Source organism: Canis lupus, chromosome 15 (assembly GCF_003254725.2).
Source record: "Canis lupus dingo isolate Sandy chromosome 15, ASM325472v2, whole genome shotgun sequence".
Lineage (NCBI taxonomy): Eukaryota > Metazoa > Chordata > Mammalia > Carnivora > Canidae > Canis > Canis lupus.
Window position 1 is genome coordinate 11,257,461 of NC_064257.1, and position 18,577 is coordinate 11,276,037.

General features: G+C 35.3%; 1 protein-coding gene and 1 long non-coding RNA gene across 10 annotated transcripts in view; one reads left to right on the forward strand and one right to left on the reverse strand.

The window, feature by feature from the left end:
• Positions 1-18,577, forward strand: part of LOC112642495 (BEN domain-containing protein 5) — a 1,368,880-nt gene that overhangs the window by 182,355 nt on the left and 1,167,948 nt on the right. The gene's annotated exons all lie outside the window — the stretch shown is intronic.
• On the reverse strand, positions 7,034-18,381 carry LOC112642504 (uncharacterized). Its single transcript, XR_003125284.3, has 4 exons — positions 18,301-18,381; positions 13,221-13,309; positions 8,913-8,995; positions 7,034-7,274 (listed from the first exon to the last, which is right to left on the reverse strand). It is a non-coding gene; the product is annotated as an uncharacterized LOC112642504 (long non-coding RNA).

Here is an 18,577-nt window from a genome sequence, read left to right on the forward strand (position 1 = left end):
CTTTCTTACACCATACACAAAAATAAATTTAGAATGGTTTAAAGACCTAAATGTGAGACCTGAAACCACAAAAATCCTGGAAGAGAGCACAGGCAGTATTTCTCTGATATCATCCATAGCAAGTTTCTTTCTGAATAGGTCCCCTGAAGCAAGGGAAACAGAAGCAAAAAGCTTGTGCACAGTGAAGGAAACAATAAGAAAACCAACATTTGTATGGACTAAGCGAAGATATCTGTGATATCTTCCCTGATAGCCCTGATAAAGGGTTAGTATCCAAAATATATAAAGAACGTATGCAACTCAACACCCAAAAAACAAATAATTAAAAAATGATAAGATGAACAGACATTTCTTCAAGGAAGACATACAGATGGCAACACACCCACATGTAAAGGTGCTCAGTATCAGTCATCATCTGGGAAATGCAAATCAAAACCACAATGAGATATCACCTCACACCTTTTGGAATAGGCTAAAGTCAACAATATAATAAACAAGTTTTGATGATGATATGGAGAAATAGGAATCCTCATGCACCATTGGCAGGAGTGCAAACTGGTACAGCCACTGTGGAAAACAGTATGGAGACTCCTCAAAAAAGTAGAACTACTCTAGGACCCAGTATTTGCAGTAATGGGTATTTACCCAAAGAACATAAAATCACCAATTCAAAGGGATATACACACCCCTCTGTTTATAGCAGCATTATCTACAATAGCCAAATTATGGAAGCAGCTCATGTATCCATCAACTGATGAATGGATAGAGAAGATATGGTATATGGAATATTATTCAGCCAAAGAAAAGAACAAAATCTTAACATTTGTGCCTACATGGATGGAGCTAGAGAGTGTAATGCTAAGCCAAATAAGTCAGTCAGAGAAAGACAAATACCATATGATTTCACTCATGTGTGAAATTTAAGAAACAAAACAAGTGATCATATGGAAAAAGAGAGAAACCAAGGAATAGCTCTTAACTCTGACAGTTGCCAGAGGAGAGGTGGGTGGTGATATGTGTTAAATAGGTGATAAGGAGTAAGGAACACAGTTATCATGATGATCACCAGGTGATGTTTGGAATTATTGAATCACTAAATTATACACCTGAAAGTAATACATTTTATGTTACCTGGAATTTAAAAAAAAAAAAAACAAAAAAAAAACCAAACAAACCCTGAATTTTGCTCCACAACTCAATCAACTACTTTTTCTCCTTTTATAGAAAAAATATTTTTTTGAAAGAGTTGTCTGTCTCTAGTTCTAGCCCATTCAGGCAGGCTTTCATGAACCATACCTCTCTCTCCAGATTGCCCTTCTCAAGGTCATTAATGACTTCCAAACAGCAATTTGTCAGATCTCATTTTCTATTCTCATGGTTCTGTTATTAGGATTTGACCCATTTGGACTATTCCCATTCTTTTCTCTTAGACATTTCTTTTTCTAGCTTCAAAGATACATACCAACTCCCTAGCCTCCCCCTTCCCACTCCCCACAGTGGCATACATTGATGGCTACACTTCGTTTCTTTACCTTCTAAACACTGGAATACAGATAACTTGACTAAATATTATCTATACATTGATTTATATCTCTAGTATAGATTTTTTGTACTTTAGACTCCTATTCATTAAGAGTGAGCCTGGATGAACCACTAGCCAACCCATAAAATTGGAGGAAATAATAGATGCTGTTGTTTAAACCACAGAGTTTTGTTGTGGTTTGGTATGTATACATTAATTTAAGGGTTGACTTCATCATCCTAAAAACAAACGTAATGTGTGAAAACTGTGATTTTCAAATTGTTTAATTTATTTGCTGAATGTATTGATAGATTCTAATCTTAACAGGGAATACAAATGCTGATTCATGAAAATGCAAATTATTTATCTTTTACCCTAAAAGAATTCATTATCCATGATGCATAATAATAATAATAGGAAATCAAAATAACAATTATGTTGTCTCCATGCATGCAGACAAAAGAGTTACTCTAGTTAGTCCAACACTGCAATTAATGAATAAGGTGGGATCCAATTTTATGAGTCACTCAGTAAATTCAGTCTTTGGTAGTTTATTTTATTTTATTTAAAAAAATTTTTTTAATAATTTATTTTTTATTGGTGTTCAGTTTACCAACATACAGAATAACACCCAGTGCTCATCCCGTCAAGTGCTCCCCTCAGTGCCTGTCACCCATTCACCCCACCCCCCGCCCTCCTCCCCTTCCACCACCCCTAGTTTGTTTCCCAGAGTTAGGAGTCTTTATTTTCTGTCTCCCTTTCTGATATTTCCCACACATTTCTTCTCCCTTCACTTCTATTCCCTTTCACTATTATTTATATTCCCCAAATGAATGAGAACATATAATGTTTGTTCTTCTCTGATTGACTTACTTAACTCAGCATAATACCCTCCAGTTCCATCCACGTTGAAGCAAATGGTGGGTATTTGTCATTTCTAATGGCTGAGTAATGGCTGAAGTAATGGCTGAAGGTGATGCTGGCCTCATAGAACAAATTTGTAAGTACTCCATCTCTTTCTATCTTTCCAAACAGCTTTAGTAGAATAGGTATGGTTTCTTCTTTAAATGTTTGATAGAATTCCCCTGGGAAGCCATATGGCCCTGGACTTTTGTGTCTTGGGCGGTTTTTGATGACTGCTTCAATTTCCTCCCTGGTTATTGGCCTGTTAAGGTTTTCTATTTCTTCCTGTTCCAGTTTTGGTAGTTTGTGGCTTTTCAGGAATGCGTCCATTTCTTCTAGATTGCCTAATTTATTGGCGTATAGCTGTTCATAATATGTTTTTAAAATCGTTTGTATTTCCTTGGTGTTGGTAGTGATCTCTCCTTTCTCATTCATGATTTTATTAATTTGAGTCTTCTCTCTCTTCTTTTTAATAAGGCTGGCTAATGGTTTATCTTTCTTATTAATTCTTTCAAAGAACCAACTCCTGGTTTTGTTGATCTGTTCCACAGTTCTTCTGGTCTCGATTTCATTGAGTTCTGCTCGAATCTTTATTAACTCTCTTCTTCTGCTGGGTGTAGGATCTATGTGCTGTTTTTTCTCTAGCTCCTTTATGTGTAAGGTTAGCTTTTGTATTTGAGCTCTTTCCAGTTTTTGAATGGATGCTTGTATTGCGATGTATTTCTCCCTTAGGACTGCTTTTGCTGCATCCCAAAGATTTTGAACAGTTGTATCTTCATTCTCATTAGTTTCCATGAATCTTTTTAATTCTTCCTTAATTTCCTGGTTGACCCTTTCATCTTTTAGCAGGATGGTCCTTAACCTCTGCGTGTTTGAGGTCCTTCCAAACTTCTTGTTGTGATTTAGTTCTAATTTCAAGGCATTATGGTCTGAGAATATGCAGGGGATGATCCCAGTCTTTTGGTATTGGTTCAGACCTGATTTGTGACCCAGTATGTGGTCTATTCTGGAGAAAGTTCCATGTGCACTTGAGAAGAATGTGTATTCAGTTGAGTTTGGATGTAAAGTTCTGTAGATATCTGTGAAATCCATCTGGTCCAGTATATCATTTAAAGCTCTCGTTTCTTTGGATATGTTGTGCTTAGAAGACCTATCAAGTATAGAAAGAGCTAGATTGAAGTCACCAAGTATAAGTGTATTATTATTTAAGTATTTCTTCATTTTGGTTATTAATTGATTTAAACATTTGGCAGCTCCCACATTCGGGGTATATATATTGAGGATTGTTAAGTCCTCTTGTTGGATAGATCCTTTAAGTATGATATAGTGTCCCTCTTCATCTCTCACTACAGTCTTTGGGGTAAATTTTAGTTTATCTGATATAAGGATGGCTACCCCTGCTTTCTTTTGAGGACCATTTGAATGGTAAATGGTTCTCCAGGCTTTTATTTTCAGGTTGTAGGTGTCCTTCTGTCTAAAATGAGTCTCTTGTAGACAGCAAATAGATGGGTCCTGCTTTTTTATCCAGTCTGAAACCCAGCGCCTTTGGATGGGGTCATTAAGCCCGTTCACGTTCAGAGTTACTATCGACAGATATGAGTTTAGTGTTATCATGATATCTATTCAGACCTTGTTTTTGTGGATTGTTCCACTGAACTTCTTCTTAAAGGGGAATTTTAAGAGTCCTCCTTAAAATTTCTTGCAGAGCTGGTTTGGAGGTCACATATTCTTTGAGGTCACATATTCTTTCAGTACCTGCCTGTCTTGGAAGCTCTTTATGTCTCCTTCCATTTTGAATGAGAGCCTTGCTGGATAAAGTATTCTTGGTTGCATGTTCTTCTCATTTAGGACCCTGAATATATCCTGCCAGCCCTTTCTGGCCTACCAGGTCTCTGTGGAGAGGTCTGCTGTTAACCTAATACTCATAAAAGTCAGAGATTTCTTGTCTCTTGCTGCTTTAAGGATCTTCTCTTTATCTTTGGAATTTGCAAGCTTCACTCTTAAATGTTGAGGTGTTGAATGGTTTTTATTGATTTTAGGGGGGGATCTCTCTATTTCCTGGATCTGAATGCCTGTTTCCCTTCCCAGATTAGGAAAGTTTTCAGCTATGATTTGTTCAAATACATATTCTGGCCCTCTGTCCCTTTTGGCGCCCTCGGCAACCCCAATTAAACGTAGGTTTTTCTTCCTCAGGCGGTCGTTTATTTCCCTTAATCTATCTTCATTGTCTTTTAATTGTTTGTCTCTTTTTTCCTCAGTTTCCCTCTTTGCCATCAACTTGTCTTCTCTGTCACTCACTCGTTCTTCCACCTCGTTAACCCTCGTCGTTAGGACTTCTAGTTTGGATTGCATCTCATTCAATTGATTTTTTATTTCTGCCTGATTGGATCTAAATTCTGCAGTCATGAAGTCTCTTGAGTCCTTTATGCTTTTTTCTAGAGCCACCAGTAGCTGTATAATAGTGCTTCTGAATTGGCTTTCTGACATTGAATTGTAATCCAGATTTTGTAACTCTGTGGGAGAGAGGACTGTTTCTGATTCTTTCTTTTGAGGTGAGGTTTTCCTTCTAGTCATTTTGCTCAGTGCAGAATGGCCAAGAACATGTTGTATTGGGAAAAGGAGAAAAAGAGAGGCGAGAAAGAAGGAAAGAAAAGAGAAAAAAAAGAAAGAAAAAAGGAAGAAAAAAGAAAAAAAGAGAAGAAAAAGAGAAAAAGAAAGAAAGGAAAAAGAAAAGAAAAAAAGGGTGGGGGAAGCAAACAAATCAAAAAGCAAAAAAAAAAACAAAAACAAAAAACAACAACAAAAAAACAAACAAACAAAAAAACAAACCAAACAAACAAAAAGCCACGGGGGAGTATCTTCTGATTCTGTATACTTTAAGTCCCTTGACTTCCCTTGGAACTTGTCCGTCTAGCTGGTCTTCTGGGGGAGGGGCCTGCTGTGCTGATTTTCAGGTGTTAGCACTTGGGGGAGCTGCTCTGCCCCTGCCTGGTGCAGGGCTCAGTGGGGGTTGTTTACCCCGTGAGGCCCCAGGAGGATCAACCACAGTGGCGGCGGCCAGCTCTGGAGCCCTGGAGTCAGTCCCCGCAGTAACTCCGGAGCTCTCCGTCTGCAGGGCCTGGATGCTCCGGGGCGGGGCCGCTGATCTGCTCAGCTCCGGGCAGGAGCGTCTTTGCTGTCCTGGGCCCTCCCGGCCTCTGCCTGTCCCGGGGGAGGCCCGATCCTGGGCTGTGACCGGGCTCCCTGTGCTCCGGGGCCTGCGCTGTTGGATTCACGCTCCCGGCCGCGCAGCCCCCTCCGTGGAGCCACCGCCCGTGCCCCTCCGAGCTGCTCCTGGAACCGCACAGCCCCCTCCGCACGGAGCCTCTTCCTCTGCCCGAGCCCCTCCGAGCTGCTCCCACCCCGCAGCCCCCTCCGTGGAGCCACCGCCCGAGCCCCCGAGCTGCTCGGGGTCCCGCTGTGCGCGCTGCAGCCCTTAGGGAGCTCGGCGCACTCTCCCGGGTCGCAAGTGTCTGTTAGTGTCTCAGGGAGCCCGAAGGCATCCCCGCCCTCCTGGGTCCTGCTCCAACTCCCTGCGAGCCCCTTTCCGCCCGGGAAGGTTGGTGCAGTTCCTGCTTCTCCGGGACTGGGCTCTCCTGTCCTGGGGACACTCGCCCCAGCCTCAGCCCCGCTCCTCGCAGGGCCCCTCCCCCCTTGGAGGCCTTTTGTCTCTTTCTTTTTCCCCGTCTTCCTACCTTGATAGAAGCGCGAACTCTTCTCACTGTAGCATTCCAGCTGTTCTCTCTTTAAATCTCAGACCGAATTCGTAGATTTTCAGGATGATTTGAAGGTTATCTAGGTAATTTGGTGGGGACAGGTGACTTGGGGACCCTGCTCTTCTGCCATCTTGCCCCTCCTCCTCCTGTCTTTGGTAGTTTAATAAAACTATCAGTGGTTTTTAAAATAATAAATGTAATGAATTGAATATGGTGTGAGTTACTTGCATATAGGTAAATTATACTTCATAATAAACATTGAATATACTTAAGGAAATAATTTACTTATTCTTTCTTTTCAATATCATTCATTGTGTAGTATGTTTAGAGAAAGACTTACCCTAGCACACTGATGGTTTTTCATGAGAGAACAAAGAATCCTTTTAAAATTATTCTTCAATATAAAAGACTTATGGTTTCAGATTTGGAGTATCTTTTGTGACAAGTTGTAAGTAAATTGCCAAACTCTAACTTAATTAAAAAACCCTCAACTATATAAGGCTTATCAACACAGTATTATTAAAGATTAGCAATGTGTGGTTGTTGAAGACTACACAGTGACATATCATCATCATCATTCTCACCCTAATTTTAGAAATGAGGAAACTACAGTTCACAGAAGTAGAATAAATTTCCGAAGACCATATAGCTGGCAAGTAGTGAACCTAGGAGTAAGATTTCAAATTCTCATAAGGATCTGTTTAATTAATATGAAAAAACACTCAAAGTGTTTATTAAGTGTCTTATAAATTAAAATATCAAAAATGTCTTTATGAGGAATGGCAAATGTTATTTATCCTTTCATATTCCAGCTGATGGATTAGAAGTCCTTCCTGAAACAGAGGCAAAGTAGAAAAATTGAAATCTATAGTTTGACTCTGAAGCCCATGTTTTTTGTACCACAAAAAATTGCCTCTCAGTGTTTCACATGTATCTCATTTCATGTTTTCTTCTTTTGTTACTTGTTCATACTCATGTCTTCCTTGTTTTATTATAGTTTTCTTGAAGATAGAAATCATATCTCTTATTATACCATCTTCATTCTCTGTTCCCTCTTAACTAACAGTATCTTGCATAGGCTTCAGTAATATTTGCTGCAAAGAGATAAATAAGATATCCTTTAAGGGAAGACTAAGACATGTTCTATGCAGATCTAATATAACTCACACATTTATTTGAAAATATTTATTATATTTGTAGTATGTACCCACCTTTATTCTAGTATAAGTGTGTTTAGGGATCCCTGGGTGGCGCAGCGGTTTGGCGCCTGCCTTTGGCCCAGGGCGCGATCCTGGAGACCCGGGATCGAATCCCACGTCGGGCTCCCGGTGCATGGAGCCTGCTTCTCCCTCTGCCTGTGTCTCTGCCTCTCTCTCTCTCTGTGTGACTATCATAAATAAATAAAAATTAAAAAAAAAAAAAAGTGTGTTTAGAGGTAGTCAATCAGACAGACTTTGGTTAAAAACTATCTCTGACACTTATTTGAATGATCTCGGGCATATTGCTTACCCTCTTGGAGCCACTCTTTTTGTCAGCTTTATGAGACTAATCTGATTTCAGTGTATGTGCTGCTGAAGTGAGCACTATGACCGTAATCTAAAACATACCTCTAGGGAATCAAATTAGGTAGTGTGTATAAAGGACTTTACATTATGTTTTGTGTGTTGTATTCTTGCTAAACATTAGTTAGATAATCTTTCTTACTCATCACTTAAAATTCCCTAGTAAAAGGATAATAGAAGTTAAGTCTGAATGATTTTGTTTCCCACTGTATTTATTGTGGTTTTAGTATTATTTTCAGATATGACTTTCCAGAGTGTGAGATATAAAAATTGATGAGTCAGGTGTGGTCCCTAGAACAGATTGTTGTGTGGACCTGGCACTAGTGCTAAAATTGTCTTTCCAAACAAAGGTATTCATGGAACCTTGGACTATAGGCATAAATTAAGTACATCAGGCAGGTATGTTGATTTCAGGCACAGGATTTCTTTGGGAGGATTTCAACTACTGTACTACAGTTCTGAGATTTATGTATTTCAGAAAGTTTCCCAAAGCTGAGTCTATGGATTTCACTATGTGATTTATAACCTTGGCTTCTATAGCTTCTGATCACATTTTATTTTCCCACCGTGAAGCAGGGCTAATTATTAGAGTGACAAAGGAAGTCATATATTTTAAAGCTCTCTGTGTGGCCAAAGGGTGCTTTTAATGAAAATTAACTTTAGTGAGATATTTGCAATGCATGCTACACCACTGATACAGTAATTCATTTTATACCCTTTCTGAGAATCTAAATTCATTGTTTCATAGAACTATCTTTTTTTACCTTAGGCTAATGGAGAGCACATGATATACTAGAGAATTATCCATTTTCAGAACTATTTTTTTGACTTTCTTATTTTCTTAGCTACCAAAGTAAAGATAAGTAGCTATACTTTTGAAGGATTAATATGAATTATCATTTTATCTGCAACCAAACATTTAAATATCTGTTGGCATTTTCTGTGGGAGATTAACATTTAATTTAGAAAAAAGCTAGAAATCTTGAAATAAAGTAAAATGCTTTCTGGGTTTGTAAAATGAAATGACAAATATTTGGTGCAAAGACCTTTGAATATAATATTGTAATTGTCATGTAAAATGTTCTTTGGTTGCATTCAAAATGTCAATAATGAATTATCAGTCTAAACCACATAAAGGAAGTAATCAGAAGTTAAATAAAAAGAACTTACCTGTTTAATATATCAGCCAGCAGATGAATAGATGCCTTATAGAGGAAGCATTTGCTCTGTAGTTGCATTCTTCAACAATCAAACTAGACCAGGAAATGATAAGAATGAAATATTATGTTTTATTTGTAAAAATAAATTCATTAGGTTGAGATTTTAAATTATATTAAAGACATATATAAGTAGAGAAATTTAAATGCATATATTAGGAGAGTAAATTAAGTATTTTGGCAATGAATAATTTTGTATCACTATAAAAGATAACTATTTACTAGTACTACCACTGTGTACTTTTGTTGAGCACCTACAAGGTGCCAACCATTGTTTGACATTTTACATTGCTTAAGTCATTAAGGAGACCTGGGAGGCTCTTTTTGTGGTTTTCATTTTTAAAGAGTAAAATAACATACCTTTTCTCCTCATACCATAATGTAAGTACAACTAAACCTTTATGGTCCATTTTCTAATTAATTTGATTACATATTAGATTCTATTAGCCTTTCTTGGGACACATGGCATTTTGCCATTTTATTTATCAAGAGCACCTCCAAGAATTGGGAGGGACAGGAATTTTTTTTTCTTTTTTTTCACCCCAAATTTTTATTTAAATTCTAGTTAATTAACCCATAATGTAATTTTGGTTTCAGGAATAGAATTGAGTGATTCATTACTTGCATGTAACACCCAGTGCTCATTACATCAATTGTGCTCCTTAATGCCCATCACTCATTTAGCCCTTCCACCACCCAAGTCCCCTTTAGCAACCCTCAGTTTGTTCTCCAACTTTAGGAGTCTCTTATGGTTTGCTTCCCTCTCTCTTCTCTCTTTTCTTTTTTTCAGGACAGGACAGTTTTTAAACGGTAATTAAATGTTTATTTACTGTTTTACGTCTTGATAATGACTCACAAGATAACTAATGTAATCTTTCAATTATACTAGCTACAATCCTAGCTCCTAAAAACATTAATCTTTTGATGTTTAGAAAAATTTTAAATACTGTCAGAAGAAGAGAGCTAATTGATATTTAAACTATTACAGTTCTGTCATCAATTTGTGCAACTTTAACGGTAAGGTTAGGTAATGGTAATTTAGGAACTTTCTTTCCCCAAACTCAGAATGTGATAAGGGCATAATGTAAGAACAAGCGAAATATTTAAACTTTGAAAGTTACTTTTAAATATTAAAATAGTAATATGTTCTCATTATTTGAAAGGGTAGAACATATAGTGAAGCAAATAAGATAATCTGTAATTTAAAAACTATAATTTTACCGTGTAGAAGTAAATTGTTAACCTGTGCATTTCTTTTGATTTCTAGAAAAACTCAGAAACACAATTGTTTACGATGTGGTTGAGATTATTTGTAAAGAGTAAAAAATGTTTTTTGTGCTTTTCACTTTCCATTATACCATGAACATTTTTAAAGTCATTTAAATATTCAAAAAGGTAATTTAAATAACCCATGTGACAGAGTATTATGCAGTGATTGGAATTATTTAGTGGTTTCCCTATTGTTGAACATTTAGTAGTTAAAGTTGCTACTATGAATAATGCATATAACGTCCTTATACATAAATTTTTGTCTTCATTTCTCCTCATTTCCTGAGGATACTGTACTTAGAAGTGAATTACAATTTCAAAGGATCTGAATCTTTTTTTGAAGCCCTTAATGTCTGCTGTTAATTGCTTTTCAGAAAGATTGTACCAATTTAAGCTTCTATAAAACAAAGTGTGGGAAAGTCACTCTATACTTACCAGTATTGAGAATAATCACTGTAGGAACCTTTCCTTATTCTTATAGGCAAAAAATGGCATCTCGTTTTAATTTGGATTTCTCTGATCATTGGTAAGGTTAAACTCATTTCACATATTTGTGAACATTCAGTTTTCTGTTTTTGTGAATTGCCTGTTCATGTAATTTTTCTATTGGAGTTTTGGTATTTTTCCAGTGGCATATGTGACTTCTTTATTGTTTAAGAATACTAAGCCTTAGTTGGGGCACATGAGTGGTACAGATGATTAAATATCTGACTTTTGGTTTTGGTTAAGGTCATGATCTCAGGGTTGTGATCTCAGGGTCGTGACTCCAGGGTCATGAGATTGAGTCTCACCATCAGGCTCTGTGCTCACTGTGAAGTCTGCTTGAGATTCTCCCTCCCTCTCCCTGCCCTGCCTGCTAGTGCTCCCTCTCAAATAAATAAATAAATCTTAAAAAAAGGAAGAATATTAAGCCTTATTTTTGTGGCCAGTGTTTTTCTTGGCTTGATATATATGAGTTTTATGATCATGTTTTTTACATGAGAGAGCTAACATTTTTATGTAGTCAGATATGATAGATTTTTTTGTATTTTCTACCATTGATTTTGTGGTTAATCTTTCCAAATCTGAAAAAATATTTACTTAAGTTTGCTTCTAGCCTAGCCTTTTTATAGTTTTGTTCTGCATGTTTAATTCTTTTATCCTTACCAAAATTATGTAAGTGTAGTAAACTGAGGTTCTAACTTAAAATTTTCTGAATACCTATTTTCATCACTTACTTACTGAATAATCCATGCCTTCACTACTGATTTTTGTGATGCTTCCTTTATTATATCTTACCCACACACACACACATATCATATCATGTGGCTTATAAATTTTGCCCTTAGACTTCAATCAGAATAAGCTAAGACTATTACTAAATAAATGCATCTTCTTGGGCCCAAAATCTGGAATAATAAATTAGAACTTCTGCAGATCCACTTTAGGAATATATTTTCTCCCCTTCTGGAGATTTTATATACCTCTCATTTATCTAGCTTTCTAGATAAATTTTTGAGTTATTTTATTTAAAAAATGCCAATGACATTCTGGTTAGAATTACATTAAACTATACATTTATTTTTGAAGTAATAGCAACTTTGTAGTGGTCTTCTTATCTAGGTACATGTTTTATCTTGCTATTGTTAATGTCTTCCTTTTTTATTTTTTAGGAAAACTTAAGAGGTTTAAATTTAAATGAAAATTCTCATATACTTTAGGATGATATTTCTGTATCTTTTAAAAAAAGTCTCACCTTAATCTTATGCTTGGGACAGTTTATAGGACTACTTAATATTTACTATTCCATTGAAGTCTTTTTAAATTATTCTTTGTCCTAGTGTCTTTCTTCTTTTTCTCAATCTGTTTATAATATTTTAGAGTTTCAAAAGTTTTCCTGTTTTTTTTTTTTATATGAGCATCTGAAAGGCAGAGGTTTTGCCTTATTATTTTCTGAATTCATTTCCTTTACTTTTCAATATCTAGTACAATACCTACCGCAACAAGTGCCCAGCAAATATTTGGTGAATTATATTGAATTCTCAGTACTGATATATACCTTAAAATGAAATAGCCATGAGTGAATTAATATTTATGCTCCTGGCATAATAGATGATATCCTCCATTGAAGTTCTCATATATATTCTATTATTCAACATTAGCTTCACCAGATATTTACTGAATTTCTATTATGAGTCCTGCATTGTGTTAGGAGCAAAATCATACAAACATAAGATGATTTATATAATCAAGATTTTTACTAGGCATTGAGGAAAGACATATCTGTATGTGAATATTTAAAATCTGAAGTGTTAAAATACAGGTGAGTAAAAATGCTATGAGCGTATTCCTTAGTATTGGTTGCAGGTACTTTGTAAAACTGTGTGGTAGAAACTTTAATACTTTCTTGATCAGGATTAGAATCCTTAGCTCTCTTAAAACCAACTACTGTGTAACCTTGAGCAAGTTACTAGCTCTTTGAAAATAATTTTCTCACCTAAAATGGAGAAAATCATATTTACCTCAAAGATGTGATGTGAATTTTAAATGGATTACATATATAAATTCAGATAATTATTGTATAAAATAAATTCTCTCCTCTTGTTTGTTGGAAAACCTTGAAATTTGGGTAATTTAAATTAAATCAGTTTCCATTTTCATGCCATGAGAGAAACTTAGAAATAAGAATATTCTGTACATAAAATTTTTTAATGAATTAGGAAAATATTGACAATATTTTTACTTTAATAGCTCTGATCTTTTCTCAGAGCCTGTGTTCTAAAGGAGCAGAATGTTTCCAACACTGGCACACAGTTTCCACTCTCTTGCTTCCCAGTTTTCTTCAACTTATTCCAATCTTTTTCCCATTCTCACTGCTTCACTGAAACTGTTGTCAAAATCATCAGTGGCCACTTTATGGCTAAGTTTATGGCTAAGTTAATTTCATAAAAATTAACCTCAGTAGCTTGCAAAACCATGGACTCTTATCTCCTTTTTGAATCAGTCTTCTTACCTGGCCTCTGCAATAATTCATTCTCCTGGTTTTCTTTCCTTCAGTCATACAGATTGCTCCTTCTCAGTCTCTTATATTGGATTCTCTTCCTATATTTAAATGATAAGAGTTAAGTTTCTCAGATCATGATTCTAGGCCCTTTTTTCCTTTGTCTCTGTTTTGTCATCTATTTATAATTCCTGAGTTTAAATTTCCTATCTGGACCTCCTTTCTTGACTAACTATGGTCTGACTGACAGCTTTACCTGAATTTCCATGGGCGTCTCAAAAATAATGAGCTCCAAAGTAGATTTTCCTCTTGAATTCATCCTTCCAAGTTCATCTTTCTTTTGTTCACACAATTTCTCAGCCCAGAAATATGGGAGTCAACTTAGTCTTCCCATTTACTCACCCATGATGTTTAATGCATCGACAACTTCCATTGATTTTTACCTTCAAAGTATTTCAGAATTCTGTATATTTTTCTCCAGTTCTGTTAGCATCATTTTAATTTAGGCAGTATCTTTTCTCTTGGGATTCTTCAACATATATTTTTAAAAGATTTTTAAAATTTATTTAAGAGAGAGAGAGTGCACAAGTAGGTGGAGGGGCAGAGGAAGAGGGACAGGAGAAGTAGACTCTTTGCTGAGCATGGCGCTTTGGAGCTCATCCCAGCAACCTGAGATCATGATCTGAACCGAAATCAGATGCTTAACCCACTGAGGTACCCACACACCCTTTCAACATGTTTTGTTTGAGACAGCAAGTGATTACGTTGGAATGCCCAAAGACTGACAGGTATGGAGGAATGTGGTCAGAGAAGCTGGAAATCCATTTAGTATTAAATGGTAGAATACTTTCTGTGTCATGATAATCTGTTTAGACTTAATTCCTGTAGTTTATGTATATTATCTGAAGAAATTAAAGCTAGGAATTTTGAGTACCAGCTATGTGTGTGAGAATATAGCTGTCACCAAAATTGACAGTGATCTTGCTCTCAGAGACCTGATATTCTTGTGTGAGGAATAGTCTATAAACATATTATATGTTTGTAAAAATAAATATGTAATATTGTAATATAAATGTTTTAGCCTATAGATATTATTTAAATATGCAATAAATGTATAATATGTAAAATATACATATTTTAAATATATTTATTTAAATTTTCAGGTGATAATGCTCTAAAAATAAAGAGGTAGAGAGTAATGGACTTTCATTACTTGTTATAATGATGTTCATTCATGCAACAAAAAATGATTAAGTGCCTTATTTTGTTCAGGGCTGTTATATATACTCTAATACTTTGTTTTTAGTATAGCCATATGAAATGAGTATTATTATTAACAAAAACAAATGAGAAATTTGGGTCCAGTAAGATTAAGTTATTTGTCCCTGTTTGGGAGACTGGAAGAGAATTTGACTTTGAGCTTAAATCTGTTTTATGCCTATACGTATTGAATTTATATCCTATTCTTCTTTCCTTTTTAACAGAAAGTTTGGCATTGAGGCAGTGGAGATTTGGTATACATGTTTAGGTAAAGCTTGCATCTTGGAGACCAGTGAGAGTATTTTAATAGTTAAGATGAAATATGATAACAGCTTGGGGTAAGGAAGGATGGAATAGATTCATTTACCAAACAAATACATAAAGGCCAAATATATTGCTTGCCAGTGGAGTTGTGTCAAGCATTTAGCTTTTTTTTTTCCTATTAGTTATTTTCTATTCATTTCCATAAGTGATTTATAATAATTAGGAGACCAAACTCTTCTGTTTCTTTTCATTACCACAAACTACTTTTGGTGGCTACCCTTCAGAGTTTAAATGCTTCTGTTCTTCTATATAATCTGTTTTTGCTCATGGCTTAAACATGTAGATTTTTATTTTTCCAGTTACCACTAATTATAGACTTTCAATTTTGATAGTTGCTGATTTTTACTATATCTTATTCTATATCAGGAAACCATGTTAAATAGGTATTTTGTATTATAAATATAAATGAGCAGATTTTTTTTTCATTACACATGTATGAATGTTATTGCTGATGTATAACCATGACTGTACTGAAGCCAGTGGGAATCCTTTCAGACTATGTTCTTGCTATTTTAAGATGTGATACCAGCATAGTATAAAAAGGAAGAAAAATGATGAAATTACCCAGGAGAGTATATCCATGATGGTACTGGGCATGGAAATTTTATCATCATTGCTTGTTCTCATTTTATAAAGAGAAAATTTACTGGGAGCCTTTTGTGGGTACTTACATATATCTTATTTAACATATGTTATTGAGTACATTCTGTTTCATACACAATGCTAAGCATGGGGTATACATGAATGAACAAAAAAAGACGTGTTTATTGTTTTTCATGAGTTCAAGTCAGGTGGGAGAGAGTCAATAAGAACAAACTCATGTATAATTGCATATTGTGAGAAGTGCTATGAAGGAAATAAAGAGAATTCATTGATAGGAATTTCATGAAAACTTCTAGGATAGGAAAGACTTCTCTGATGAGATAAGCATTAAACTGAGATGTGAAAGATAGAGACATCAGTGAGAGGGCAGGGAATGGGACAGCAGGAAAACAGGTCTTGATGCAGATAATGTTTGTTCTAGGAACTGAAAAGAAGAGAGTACATTAGGTGAAGAGTGGTAAAAGATGAATTAAAGGTAGATAAAGACTAGATCATGCAGTGTCTCATGGGCTATAGTAAAGGCTTTGGTTTTATTTGATGTGCTTTGGGAAACTATTGAAGAGATTTAGGCCGGAGAACAACACGATCTGATTTCTGGGAAAGTAATACAGTATGTTGAAGGAGAAGATTTTAGTCAAAATTATAATGGGCTTCTAAATTTTAAGTAAACTAAGGAAGAAATTTTCCTTAATTTCATAGTAAAAATTATTTAACATGTATGTATGTATATGTATATATTCCATTTTATTTTTTCTTTTGGCTTTTTACCTATACCTTCTTTTATGTATGTATGTATGTATGTATGTATGTATGGTGATTGCTCTATGGCTAATGATATGCATCCTTTTGTACCACTTTATACTTCATATTTTCTGTGTCATACTTCCTGCATCTCATTTCACACTCAATACTTCATACTTCACACTTCCCATTTCACATTTTAAAACTTTATACATCTTAGAATAGTCTGACTCCATTCATCTGCCTGGTCCCTATTCTTGTTATATATTTGGGTATTCTTGTTATATATTTTATTTTTGTGCATTATAATCTCCAGTTTACAATGTTAAAATTTTGGCTTCAGGCTTAAGAAAATTATTAAATAAAAATACAGTTTAAAAATATATAACAAATTATCTACCATTTCTTCTTTTCCTCATTCTTTATTGTAGATCCAAGTTTATTTTTTATTTTAAGCTTTTATTATTTATTCATGAGAGACCCAGAGAGAGTCAGAGGAAGAAGCAGGCTTCATGCAGGGAGCCCAATGCGGGACTCAATCCCAGGACTCTGGGATCATGCCCTGAGCCAAAGGCTCAACCGCTGAGCCATCTGGGCGTCTCTGTAGATCCAGGTTTATGTACAGCTTTTTTCCCCCTGTGATTTGAGTTTCTGTCAATCCCAAAACAACCTTTGGTATATATTATAGTGTGAATCTGCATCTTATTGCACTAAATTCACTCAGCTTTTGTTTACGTGAAATTGTCAATAAGTCAATCAGAGAAGGACAAACATTATATGGTCTCATTCATTTGGGGAATATAAAAAATAGTGAAACGGAATAAAGGGGAAAGGAGAAAAAATAAGTGGGAAATATCAAAAAGGGAGACAGAACATGAAAGACTCCTACCTCTAGGAAAGGAACTAGGGGTGGTGGAAGGGGATGTGAGCAGGGGGTGGGGTGACTGGGTGACAGGCACTGAGGTGGGCACTTGACGGGATGAGCACTGGGTGTTATTCTATATGTTGGCAAATTGAACACCAATAAAAAAATAAATTTATAAAAAAATAAAATAAAATTGAAAGCTTAATAAAAAAAGAAATTGTCTTTACTTTTGTTTTTGATTTAATGTAGAATTCTGGGTTGAAAGGATTTGTTTTTTTCTTTTTTTTTTTTGTTTTAGATTTTATTTATTTATTCATGAGAGACACACAGAGAGAGCAGGGACATAGGCAGAGGGAGAAGCAAGCTCTCTGTGTGGAGCCCCCTGCAGGACTCGATCCCAGGACCCCGGATCACGATCTGAGCCAAAGGCAGACACTCAACCACTGAGCCACCCAGCTTTCCTTGTTTTTTTCTTTTAATAGTAATGATATTATTTCATTGTCTTACAATATTCATTGTTTCTGATGAGAATTCAACTGTTTGTTACCCTTTTTATTGATCTCCTGTATACAGTATGTCTTCTCTGTGATTTTAAGATTTTTTTCTGTGTTTGGTTTTAAGCAATTTGACTATGATATGTCTAGGTTGGACTTTTTGTATTTGTGTTATTTATCCTACTTGGGATTTATTGAGCTTCTTATATCTGTAATTGTTGTTTTTCATCAAATTTGGAAAAATGTAAGGCTTATTTCTTTAAATATTATTTCTTATATATTTTTATTCACTTTTCTTTTTGGAACTTCTATTGCATATTTGCTGTTTTTCCATGGGTCTCTGAAGCTTGTTAATTTAAGGAAAATTATTTCTCTACATTCTTTAGATCAGGTATTTTTTAATAATGTGTCTTTATTCTGAAATTTTCAATCTGCTGTTGAATCCATTCAGTGTAATTTTTATTTCCAGCACTGTAAGTTTTAATTCTGTGATTTCTGTTCAGTTCTTTTTATAGATCTCAATTTCCAATTTAATTTTCTCTCTGTTCACTCTGAAGCCATATCTTTCATTCTTTGAAATATTTTCCTTTAGCTATTTGAGTATATTTATACTATTTTCTTTGTTTACTAAAGCCAAAATCTGGGCCATCTCAGTGTTGGTCTCCGTTGAGTATATATATATATATATTATTGTAGAAGCTCTTGTTTCTGTTTTCATCCTCTTAAGAGATGATTTTTGATCTAGTTTCCAGTTTAGATACTGATTTTTATGACCTTGAACTTAGATTAACTTAGTTAAACTTACAAGCTTATATAAGTTCAATGTGATAAGCCAGTCCTCTAGGTTGGAACTTGGACAAGAAAGAGTTCAAGACTGACCTTTGGCTGGTTCCTAGAATGCTGTTGGAATGTTCTGCTAAGAATTTTTTACGTGCTTGTTGCTAGTACAGAACACTGTGATAGTTTATATATATAGGAAGATAAAAATTTTAATTTATGGTGAATATCTGCTTTCCTTCTGGTGGTCTGGAGGTTCAATGACTGACTACCATAATAAATCTGGGTTCCTAAGCTCAGGCAAG